Genomic DNA, 11,267 nt, shown 5'->3' on the forward strand with positions numbered 1-11,267 from the left:
CTTTTCTTTCACCAGTTCACCGCAGTTCTTCCAGCAGTCCACACTTTCTCTGCTCTCTTTTTCTCATCGTCTTCTCCTTCTTTCCCATCGCCCGGCTTGCCACAGGTTTGCCTGCTGTGTCTAAAAGCAGCAGCAGCAGCAACCCAGACTGACAGCTCATTGGCTCATTTGGATCACGTGCAGCCTGGAGCCGGACGCTCCCCAGGGCTTTACCGTATTAACTGGAGAAGAGGGGCAAGTGAAAATAGACTCTGTCGTGGGACAACATGCGGTAATTTATAAATGTTTTATATCAGGTTGGGTCCCCTAATCCCTGACGTCTGCATTAGAGCGTTGCGGTTGGGTGCCGTAGGTTCAAACCCCACAGACTGCCACTCTGGGACCCTGAGCAAGACCCTTAACCCCACACTGCTCCCATTAAATGCAGAGGGGGGGTTCTCCAGTGTGAGAATAATATATTTCAATTATCATTATTATGAATGTAAAAGTTTAGCAAAAATAATTTTTAAGTTTCTTTCATTTAATAAACTTTCTTTATATTGAATATTTTTTTTCTCACATTTAGTGCCAAAAAAACTAAAAGATTAATCTTTAACCTATTTACTCTATGTCTAAATATTAATATTTTTTTATCTAAATCTAAACATGTATTTTGTTTTTATAAAAAAAGAAAATAGAAATAAGATTAAAAAAAAAAAAAAGCCTGGAGCCGGACGCTCCGGAGGGCTTTACCGTATTAACAGGAGAAGAGGCGCAAGTGAAATTAGACACTGTTGTCAGACAACATGCGGTAATTTATAAATGTTTTAAATTTGGTTGTGCCTGGATTAGTCCACTAATCCGTGACCTCGGGTCTAATTTATCCCTTTAGTTTGGTTTGAAAAATAGACTTTAAACTACCGTAATGGGCGTGCATCCCTTTAGTCACGTTCAAACAACTTTTGTGTGTCACTAAAGGGATGCACGACCGTTGAGGTAGTTTAAAGTCTATTTTTCGTACCAAACTAATTGGATAAAAGCAAATTGACGTTCTGCGAATGCGTATTGACCAAAGGTATGCTGGTCTGACAGAACTAGAACTTGAAGTATGAGCTGGACAGTTCTAAAAAAAAACTATATCTTCTTAAAATTCTGTCTTTTTGACCCACTTTCTAGAAACGAAAGATGTAAACTTTTAGTCTTTATTAGATTCTGGAAACAGAGAATAAAAACCCAGAACCCAGAACCGGGCCAGTGAAAGGAGGCGGACCTGTTCGTTTCTGGACTCGGTACCGGGTTCGGTACCATCAATGCAGCTTGAAGTAGGTCCAATGGACCCCATGTTGCTCTGATGGTGACCTGTATCCTGGCCATAGTTACCATGGTAACTGAAGGAGCTTCTGTACCACTGGCAGGTTGGGTCGGTACCAAGTCCTGCAGAGTCTCTATAGAACTTGTCAGCAGAACGAAGCATGAAGTGATCCAGGATGTCCTGGTACACCAGGGAGCTGGAACCCAGTGGGCCGAACCAGCAGGTGAGGGACACCAGGACATCCTGGACTGGAAATCGTGCTTCCTGGAATCCAGAACCTTGATTTCTCAGTTTTTCCTGAAGCGGTTTTTCCTTCCAATGAACTTCTGAGACGTTCCTGGAAGAAACAACCAGTAACAACCTGCTGGTCTGGCTGTGAGGTTTACTGGCCCAGCCGCTGGGAAGGATGTCCATGGCCGTCCCTGTGGACGAACCGGATGGATCCGGTTCTGGACCTGAGCGAGAGAGAATCCTTTAAGGACTCGCTCAGTCCGGTCTTCTGTTCCAGTATGACTCCTTCAGCTAATTATCTGAAGTCTCTGGGCCGAGGTTGGCGGCGCCCCCTGCTGGCCGGCTGGGCTGCAGGATGTCCTCCAGGAGGATCTGGTTGGACTCTTTCCACTGCCGGTAGGTCGGAGCCTGCAGGTCCGGCTGCTCCATGATCTGCTCCATCAGCTGCAGCTCCAGCTCCTTCGCCTGAACAACATCCACAAATTACAGATCATCAACCAACATTTCTTCTGTTTACACTTCCTGTGTATGGGCTAGGATGGAGGGAAGCCCCGCCCACTACAACAAGACACGCCCCCACCCAAACTAAAGGGCATTTCGCAGGGTTTATACAGGATTGAGTTACTTTTTAATACCTTTACAATTCATTTTAATGCCCTAAACAAGTTCCTGTGACTCTCATATATATATATATATATATATATATATATACATATATATATATGTGTGTGTGTGTATATATATATATGTGTCTATATATATACGTGTATATATATAGACATATATATATATATATATATATATATATGTGTGTGTGTGTATATATATATATGTGTCTATATATATACGTGTATATATATAGACATATATATATATATGTGTCTATATATATATATGTGTATATATATATGTGTATATATATGTGTGTATATATGTTTGTGTATATATATGTGTCTATATATGTGTGTATATATGTTTGTGTATATATATGTGTCTATATATGTTTGTATATATATATATATGTATATATATGTGTGTATATATGTTTGTGTATATATACGTGTATATATGTGTGTGTATATATATATGTGTATATATATGTGTGTATATATATATGTGTATATATATGTATATATATGTGTATATATATGTGTGTATATATGTTTGTGTATATATATGTGTATATATGTGTGTGTATATATATATATGTGTATATATGTGTGTGTATATATATATGTGTATATATATGTATATATATGTGTATATATATGTATATATATGTGTATATATACACACATATATATATACATATACACATATATACATACATATGTGTGTATATATATATATATATATATATATAATATATATATATATATATCAGGCCTTAATTAAAAAACAATATTCAATGAATTTTAGTGAATTTGAATGATTTTAAATGATTTGTGGAAACCCTGATTTCAGCTCACAGAAGAAAGTTTAACAGAAATCAAACTGGATACATTTGATCAAAAATCAATATATAAAATTAATCAAAACAGTTTATTAAAGGGGAAGTTCAATAAATCCTAATTTAACTGCAATCGATCTTAAATTAAGAAGATATGATTAATTGGCGGCTGCCTTCACTGCCTGCAGCAGAGTGGTTTCTGATCTGATGTTTTTGGCTCAGATGGAAAGTTCCAGGTGTTCCTGACCTTTAAGGTGCTGCTGAGGATCCTCAGCAGGTGCAGCTTCTCGTTGACCTTCTCGTTGCGACTCCGGCGGATAAACGAGGCCCGGAAGTCTCTCTGTCCGATCGGAGACAGTCTGGCTGCCTTCAGGCCTTCGTAGAGAGACTCCATCTCATCTGAGGGCCCCTCTGTGGAGGCAGGATGAGCACCGTGAGAGGAAGCAGCTGTCGTTGTCATGGTAACCAGGGGGCAATGCAGGTAGGTACCTTCTGCCTCCTCTAGGACGCAGAGCTGGAGGTTCCTGGCTGCTTCACCCGGTCCTGGGAGGTCCACCATCAGGTGAAGGCTGCTGCTGGAGGATTGTGTTCTGGTTCTGCTGTCTGAGGACTGGGACCTGCTGGGAGGAGGGGCCTCCTCTGTCTGTGAGGACAGGAAGGGAAAGCGCTCTGAATGGAGCTGTGATTCTGTGTCTCTGCAGCAGGATGGGGAGCTGGGTTCAGTGGCGGCCTCTGGTTCCCTTTGGTCCGGTTCTGGGTCCAGGTCCCGGCAGGTGGGCTCAGGTGTGTCATTTTCCTGGTCGCTGTCTTCGCTGTAACTCCCTGCAGGGAGAAACGGGTTAGGAGGAGGAGCGGGAGGGAAACGAGGAAGAGGAGGAGGTTCAGACCTTCAGCGCGTTGGGTTCTGCCGCGTCACACAGCCTGCTGAGCCACCTGCAGACGGAGAGACGTCAGAGCAGCCGTCAGCGGATCTGGACCCGGTTCTGCTCCATCAGTCCCACCAGAGCCAGACAGAACTGCACCGAGCTGCAGACCCACTTCCTGTTTGTCTAACCCTGAGAAGCCTCCCTGCATCTGTTACCATGGATACGGCTATCCACACTTCTGATTGGCCGGACTTCATTGAACAGGTTCACCGCTTTCAGGACAGAAACTTAGAATATGGAGTGAATTTTGATCCATTATTGTCATGGAAATTTCAGAAAAAAACAGTAATTCTGCTCTTTTCACATATTTAGTTTATTGAAATTAATATTTTTCAGTTTTATTTCTTCTTATATTTTTTTTAAATAGCATTTTTTTAAACTTCAAAATGTTTTCTTCTCTTTGAGAATGGGTTTTGTAAATTCTTTTTGAAGTACTTTAATCTGAATAACTTTTACTGATCAGATTCTCCTCCCACTGTGGGGGCGGGGCTTTCCTCTGGAGGGAGGAGCAAAGATGCATTTCTATTGGTCTGCTGGATGTTAGCGACTACATTTTAATTGGTCAAGAACGAGCATTTGATTGGGTAAGAATGAGATTTTTGATAGAAAAGAATGAAATTAATAAAACTTAAACTGAAAAAAAAATAACTTTTTTTCAGATTTTATTTTATTTTTGCTTTCAAACGTTATTTTTCAAATTCCTCTTTAAAAATATATGATATTCGATGTGAGCAAAAATTAATTCCTTCAATTTAAAAAAGAAAATGGACAAATTTGATCTGAAAATTATAAAAACAAATAAATTTAGAAAAAATAAGTTTTGAAGAAATTCGATGTGAAAAACTAATTATAAAAAAAGAAAATCTAAGAAAAAAAGTTCCTCTGAAAGCCTTTTTTTGTTCTTCATAATTCTATTTAATAGATTTCTTTTTGCACGCAACAAGAAACGCTTGTTTTCGGTTCCATAATCTGAATACTGTCATACATCACAAGTTCAAATATATCTCCCTAGCAACAACTTTTAGCCACAGACTCTTCTATGCATGAAGCCTCTGGCAACTTTCTTTACATTCCTCTTAGTTCATATATTGAGTTTTGCTATTTATCCAATGAAAAATGTTTTTACTCAGTCTGTTTCACCTGCAAGGCCTCACAATGTATGACTGAGGAGTGTTTGCATCTATTCCATAACGAGCCAGATTCTTTCTCAGGTTTATTCATAACATGTTTCTGTTTAACCAAAGTGTCTCTAATTTGTTCAAAAATAAATAAAAATCAATCCCCTGGACTTTGTTTCCAAGTTTGAAGACGTTTCTCTTCCATCCAGGAAGATTTTTCAATGCAAAAAGTCAGAAATAGCGTTTAGTTCCAGGTTTTATCCAGCAGCCCAACAAAGCCTGGTTTTACTCTGCGCTACTCAAACTGTTTCTGACATTTTGAAATAAAAAAAATGTAATCGATGGGAAGCGAAACGTCCTCAAACTTGGAAACAAAGTCCAGTGGATTGTTTTTTTTTACTTTTTTAGAATGACTCTGACCTGGACGACTGATAATCTTCACCAGCATGCACTGGAAAAAATAAAAATCTAGAAAAGTCATTTTTTCCTTAAAATAAGTGCATTTGTTCTTGGATTAAGGATGTAAGTGAGACACTTTGCCAATGGAACAAGACAATTTACACTTAAAATAAGATAAAACAATTGCATTGTCTTATTTGAAGTGCGTTTTATCTAGATACCTCATTTTAAGAGTAAAAATACTCATTCCGTTGGCAAATCATCTTATTTACCTGCTCAAATTAAGGGTAAATAGCCTTAATTTAAGACAGTTTTACTCATTTTGAGATCATTTTTGCAGTGTGGAATGAGTATTTTTACTCTTAAAATAAGGTATCTAGATAAAATGCACTTGAAATAAGACAATGCAATTGTTTTTTCTTATTTTAAGTGTAAATTGTGTTGTTCCATAGGCAAAGTGTCTCACTTACATCCTTAATTCGAGAAAAAATGCACTTATTATAAGAAGATATGACTTATTTAGATTTAATTTTTTTGCAGTGAGATCAGAACAGGGCTGATTATGAAGCTCTTTGCAAAAATTTAATAAAATTTAATTATTTATTTAACTGGAGTGAATAGTGGAATACTTTATTCCCACAATTGGTTTTTGTTATGTCTCCTCAAATCTGATAAAAACCATCATTCCTGACCTCATAAATAAACAGAGAAACGAGGTGAAGTGGCTGCATACTTGTTCATGTCGGCGAAGCTGTCTGCAGCGATGAAGATGGTGACCAAATGAGGGTGAGTGGCTGTTATCACACTGAAACACAGGAAAAAAAGCCTCGCCGTGAGCAACAGGCTGCTGGTTCCACTCAGTCGGGTCTCAGTTTGATGTGTTAACCACAGAGATCTGAGTCATACTGTTTCTTCCTGTATGCTTTGGCCTCCTCGATGATGAAACCAGTGAGGTTGATAAAACCTTCAGCCTTCTCTGCCTGCAGGACACAGAGACGCTGTTAATGAGGAGAATTTGTCTCATTCAGTCCTGAAGACACGACCAGTAAGGCAACAACAGAACCACAAATTTCCCTGGAAAGCTAAAATATATCTGGACCGTTGCAGAGAAACTGGCATGTTTCAACTTCTTGTTCTCTCTTATTCTCTGTGGTTGAAGCTGCAGGTTGAATATTTCTGCACTCCACCCAATCTTCTGACCAAGCTCTCTGTATAGCAGCCGGTTGACCCGTTTAACTTGTTCCATCAGGTTCAACAAGCAGAACTTCCCCTGTCACTGGTTCTATGATGTCATTCTATGATGGTTCTGCTCTGTGAGGCAGTCTGGGCAGACGTTTCTCCTTGGCTCTACTTTCCTCATTCAAACTAGTTAGGTTATCCTGAGCTCTCTCTATAGTTCTGCTGCTATAGGCTTAGACTGCTGGAGGACATAGGGACCCCTTTTTCATCATTCTGCTTCATTCTATCTCTATTCTCCCACTCTGCAGAATCTGTTAGTTCAATCTCTAACGTTCTGCTCTCTCTGCTTTTTCTCATAGTAGCTTCATCTGGTCTGTTCCTGTTTGGTTATGACATCAACACCTTTGTTTATGGTGGGAGGGGAGTGGCAGCCTAGGGGTTAGGGCATTACGCTTGACGCCCAGAAGTTCTTGTTTAAGCCCCACTCCCGAAGACCCTTAACCCCACACTACTCCCCGGGCGCCACACAGTGGCAGCCCACTGCTCCCCAAGGGGATGGGTCAAATTCAGAGGTGAATTTCTCCAGTGTGAGATCAATAAAGTTAAATTATTATTAGATGTTGGAGCTTGGCCTGTTTTCCAGTGTAGTCCTGTTTCTCTGACTGTGACTAACTGGATGTGCTCTCTTCATCCTCTGACATGGGAGCTGGCTCGGAGCTTGTCTGCCTGGCTGTGTGTTTCCTGGGCGGGGCCGCCTGTGGAGCTGGTTGCCTTTTGTATCTATGCTTCTTTTTCTATGTCTGCTTCTGTCTCCTTGAACCCCGGTGGGCCTCAGCAGATGGCCACTCACACTGAGCCTGGTTCTGCTGGAGGTTTCTTCCTGTTCAAAGGGAGTTTTTCCTCTCCACTGTCACTACAAGCATGCTTAGAGTGAGGGATTGCTGAAGAGTGGACGATAAAATGCAAGTGAAGGTCGTCACTGCAGGCTCGTCCGTGGAGCATGACTTTAAAGTCAATGACTGGGTGCAGTTGGTGGGTTTTCTTAACCAGTCGGACAGAAATGGTCTCTGAGATGATGTGTTGTGAATCGGCGCTATAAAAATAAATGTAAATTCTGCAGCTTCTTATGATAAAGTCAGTTGAAGGAAATGAAACCTCTGAGCTGTGAACGCCGCTGATAAATCTGGGGCGTATCAAAGCCTCCCAGTTAAACCAGTATGAACTCACCTCTTTGTTGCAGTACCAGTAAAGGGAGCTCTTCTTCAGGACGAACCAGTACCTTTTCCATTTGCTTCCCAGGAAGCTGCGCCCGTCCTTCCTGCGCTGCAGCCAGCCCTGGCAGTCGGCCTCCCCCAGGTCTTTGACTGAAACCCGTCTGCGGCTCATGGCTCTAGATCTGCAGCAGATTAAAGATTACAGAAAACTGTAATCCTTGCAGGATCTAACATCCGCATCTCTATTGATTGGAAATATTTAACCAACATTATAACTGAACTTCCTTGTTTGAAGAGAAATGGTAAAAAGTCTGTCCTTATAGAAACTTTAAGCAGTTTAAGATCGCCAAAGAAGCTCAGACACATTCAGTCGATCAGCTACATGCAGCAACCTCTGTCCTGCTTGGTCGCTCTGATGCTGACAGCTGTCATCCTTCACTGGAAGCTGTCACACCTTTGGTTCCTCTCTTATGCTACGTTCAGGCCGCATACCTGTCTATGTCTCTGAAAGAATGTCATTCTTTGGAGGACCAGAATGTTCACATTTTGGACAAAGAAGACAGGTGGTTTGTAAGGGGCGTGAAGGAAGCCATCTATTGTCAGAGTCTTGGTCTGTTTGTTCCCGTTTTTCTTGGTTATCCATTTGTTGTCCTCTGCTGCCCTCTTGTGTCCTTCCTTGCTCTGTTTTTCTGTTCTGCCTGCACCTGTTTTCAATTCCCTCGTCAGCCCTCTCTTTGTCTCTGTCCCCTTTAAAAGCCCTCCCTCTTCAGTTCCTGTTTGCTGGATCCTCGTCAAACATCTCGTCTAACTTCTGTCTGTGTTCCTCGTCTCTCCCTGGCTTCCAGTTTTGGTTTACCCCTGATGTCTCCTTGGTTCAGGTGCGTTAGTAGTTTTCTATTGGACTCTGATTCCTGCCCTTGGATCTGTGAACTTAAATAAACAGACTTTAATTCACCTCTGCCTACTGGTCTCTGCGTTTGGGTCCTCCATACAAACACCGCTTCCTGACATCTATGTTAAGAAAGAAAAAACAACCTTAAACACTCTATTGCTACAATACAGCGATAGAGTTCCTTCCCGCCATCATCGCAGCTCCAACCCCTTTACAGGAGAACAGAAGACCTCACCTATTCAGCCAGGCCAACTATTCCCACTAACGACCCCCCTTTCAGAGATATAGACAGGTATGGGGCATTGCAGGCAAACAAAGAAGCCAAACGACCTCCATTCCAAAGGGGGGGGCCCGTTCATCCGTTTCTATTTGCATGTTTTCTAAACTAAAACCAGGCTTTGTTGGGCTGCTGGATAAAACCTGGAACTAAACGCAATTTCTGACATTTTGGATTGAAAAATCTTCCTGGATGGAAGAGAAACGTCTTCAAACTTGGAAACAAAGTCCAGAGGATTGATTTTTAACATTTATAGAATGACTCTAACCTTGATGAATGAGAATCTTCACCAGCATGTCTGTAATTTGTTTTGATTCTGACCACTTTCTGTTATTATAGATGAGAACAGGACGGATTACCATGCAGTATGATGAACTGGTCTATCTGGATCCAATTTACATGTTTTTTGTTGATATTTATCCTCAAATCTGATTTTAAAAAAACACAATTCCTGCAATATGACCTCATAAAAGTACCAATAAACAGAGAAATGAGGAAGAGGAGCGAAGAAGCTGTCTGCAGCGATAAAGTTTTTCAACTTTTTTGGAATGACTCTGATTGGATGACGGAGAATCTTCAGCAGAATATGATGTGATGGTTGAGCTCAGGGATAGCTTATCATGTTCTCAACCTTTCAATTAAGATCCGCTGCTATAAAAAACAGCTGAATCTCTGGTTTCCTCTGTGGTTTGTTGGTTTTATTTTATTCAGAATCAGACCAGAACTGTTCTCATCATCATCTGATCGATTTCCCATCCTGAATTTTATCTATAAAGTCCAGATCGGGTTCTGTTGAAGCAGAAACTCATTTACTGTAAGAAGCTCTGACATAGCAGCTTCACGCCGTCCGAGGACATAAAAAGCAGATGAGTCATGTTGGAGAAGGAACCTGCAGCTCGCCTGTTGTCTGTGGCGCTGCCCTGAATCAGGACCGACGGGTCTGAAGTTCAGCAGAACGAAGTTCTGCACCATCAGAGTTTAGAGAAATCCAAATAAAAGCATAAATCAGAGTTTAAACGCAGCAAAGTGCCGAGAGGAGCTCTGCAGACCTTCAGGAAGCCTGCAGAGCTCTGGGACAGAGTACAGAACCAATCAGCATTCAGATCTGAACCCTTGGATCATGTTTGATCAGCTGAGAGTGATGCAGCTCATAAATCCTCCCTCTGTTCCTCACCAGCTGCTCAGGAAGCTGCTCTCACCTGCAGTCCAGAGTCCAGGAACTCGACGGGCTTCCTGCGCTCCGACGCTCCGAGGAGGAACAACCGTTTCTAAAATCTGCTTCAGAGAAGCCTGACCACAGAGTCACAGCTGCAGTGACAGGACGGCGGTTCTTCCTGTTCCTGCTCTGAGACCGGCTGCAGAAACATCCTCTTTGTTACATGAGCTCTGACAGATCCGCAGAACTGAACAAACGCTTCTGCTGCTCAGATCAGCGGGTTTCAAAAGCTCAGATCAGTGCAACAGTTTCCAGGGTTTCTCCTCATGTCTGGAATCCTCTGATTCTAGACCAGAACCTGGGTGATGGCGATCTTAGGGGTTGATCCCAGTTTGTCTGCTTCTGTTCCTCCATCTAAGAACTGGGTGGTGGTGGCAGCATCATGCTGCGGGTCTGATCGCATCAGTAGGGTAGTCAGCTGTGTTGTTCTCTCTCTAGTCCTGTGACCCGGTGCTTTTTCATTCCAAAACAATCCCCAGATTATCTCCAAAGGGCTTCTGGATCTCATTCTTTATCCACAGCAAAGTTAATGGGGCAGAACTGCGAGGAAGTCCATTTCTCTGGAGGAAAGAAAGCCCACCGATGGTTCGGATCAGGAAGCATCACTGCTGACGCCACATTGGTCCCATGGAGGCTCTCCGTTCTTCTCCAGGAGGAGGATTCATCCTTTAAACTCCTGCAGGAGTTTGGTTTGTCTCTGTTGGTTTCCTTGGACAGAGGAAGACATTTAAACACTGCTGTAGTACCGAGCCAGCTGGAGCATGCTCCGGTCCAAACACCACCCTGTGAGATGGTCAGGAAGCTTACCGGACCTTCTAAGATGACCTGAAGGTTCTCCTCTGCAGCTGAATCTCTTTATTTGAAGCCTCTGATGATCCAGAAACTGTCCTTTGAGCTAAATCCCGAGCAGAACATGGTGCTTTTAATAACTAGTACCACTTTCACAATGACCAACCTCCAGAATTATTTCTGAAATAAGTGCTCCACACTGCAGACTCCCCACGCTGCCACCTCCAGAAGTTCTCTGACCATTCTACCATAGTTGGCCTCATCACAGGTGGAGATGACCCAGGA

General features: G+C 42.1%; 1 pseudogene; it reads right to left on the bottom strand.

Moving 5' to 3' along the window:
• Positions 1-1,780: 1,780 nt before the first annotated feature.
• On the bottom strand, positions 1,781-10,596 carry LOC119796685 (annotated as a pseudogene).
• Positions 10,597-11,267: the final 671 nt, after the last annotated feature.

Source organism: Cyprinodon tularosa, unplaced genomic scaffold, assembly GCF_016077235.1.
Source record: "Cyprinodon tularosa strain WSP-4 unplaced genomic scaffold, ASM1607723v1 ctg557, whole genome shotgun sequence".
NCBI classification, from domain to species: domain Eukaryota; kingdom Metazoa; phylum Chordata; class Actinopteri; order Cyprinodontiformes; family Cyprinodontidae; genus Cyprinodon; species Cyprinodon tularosa.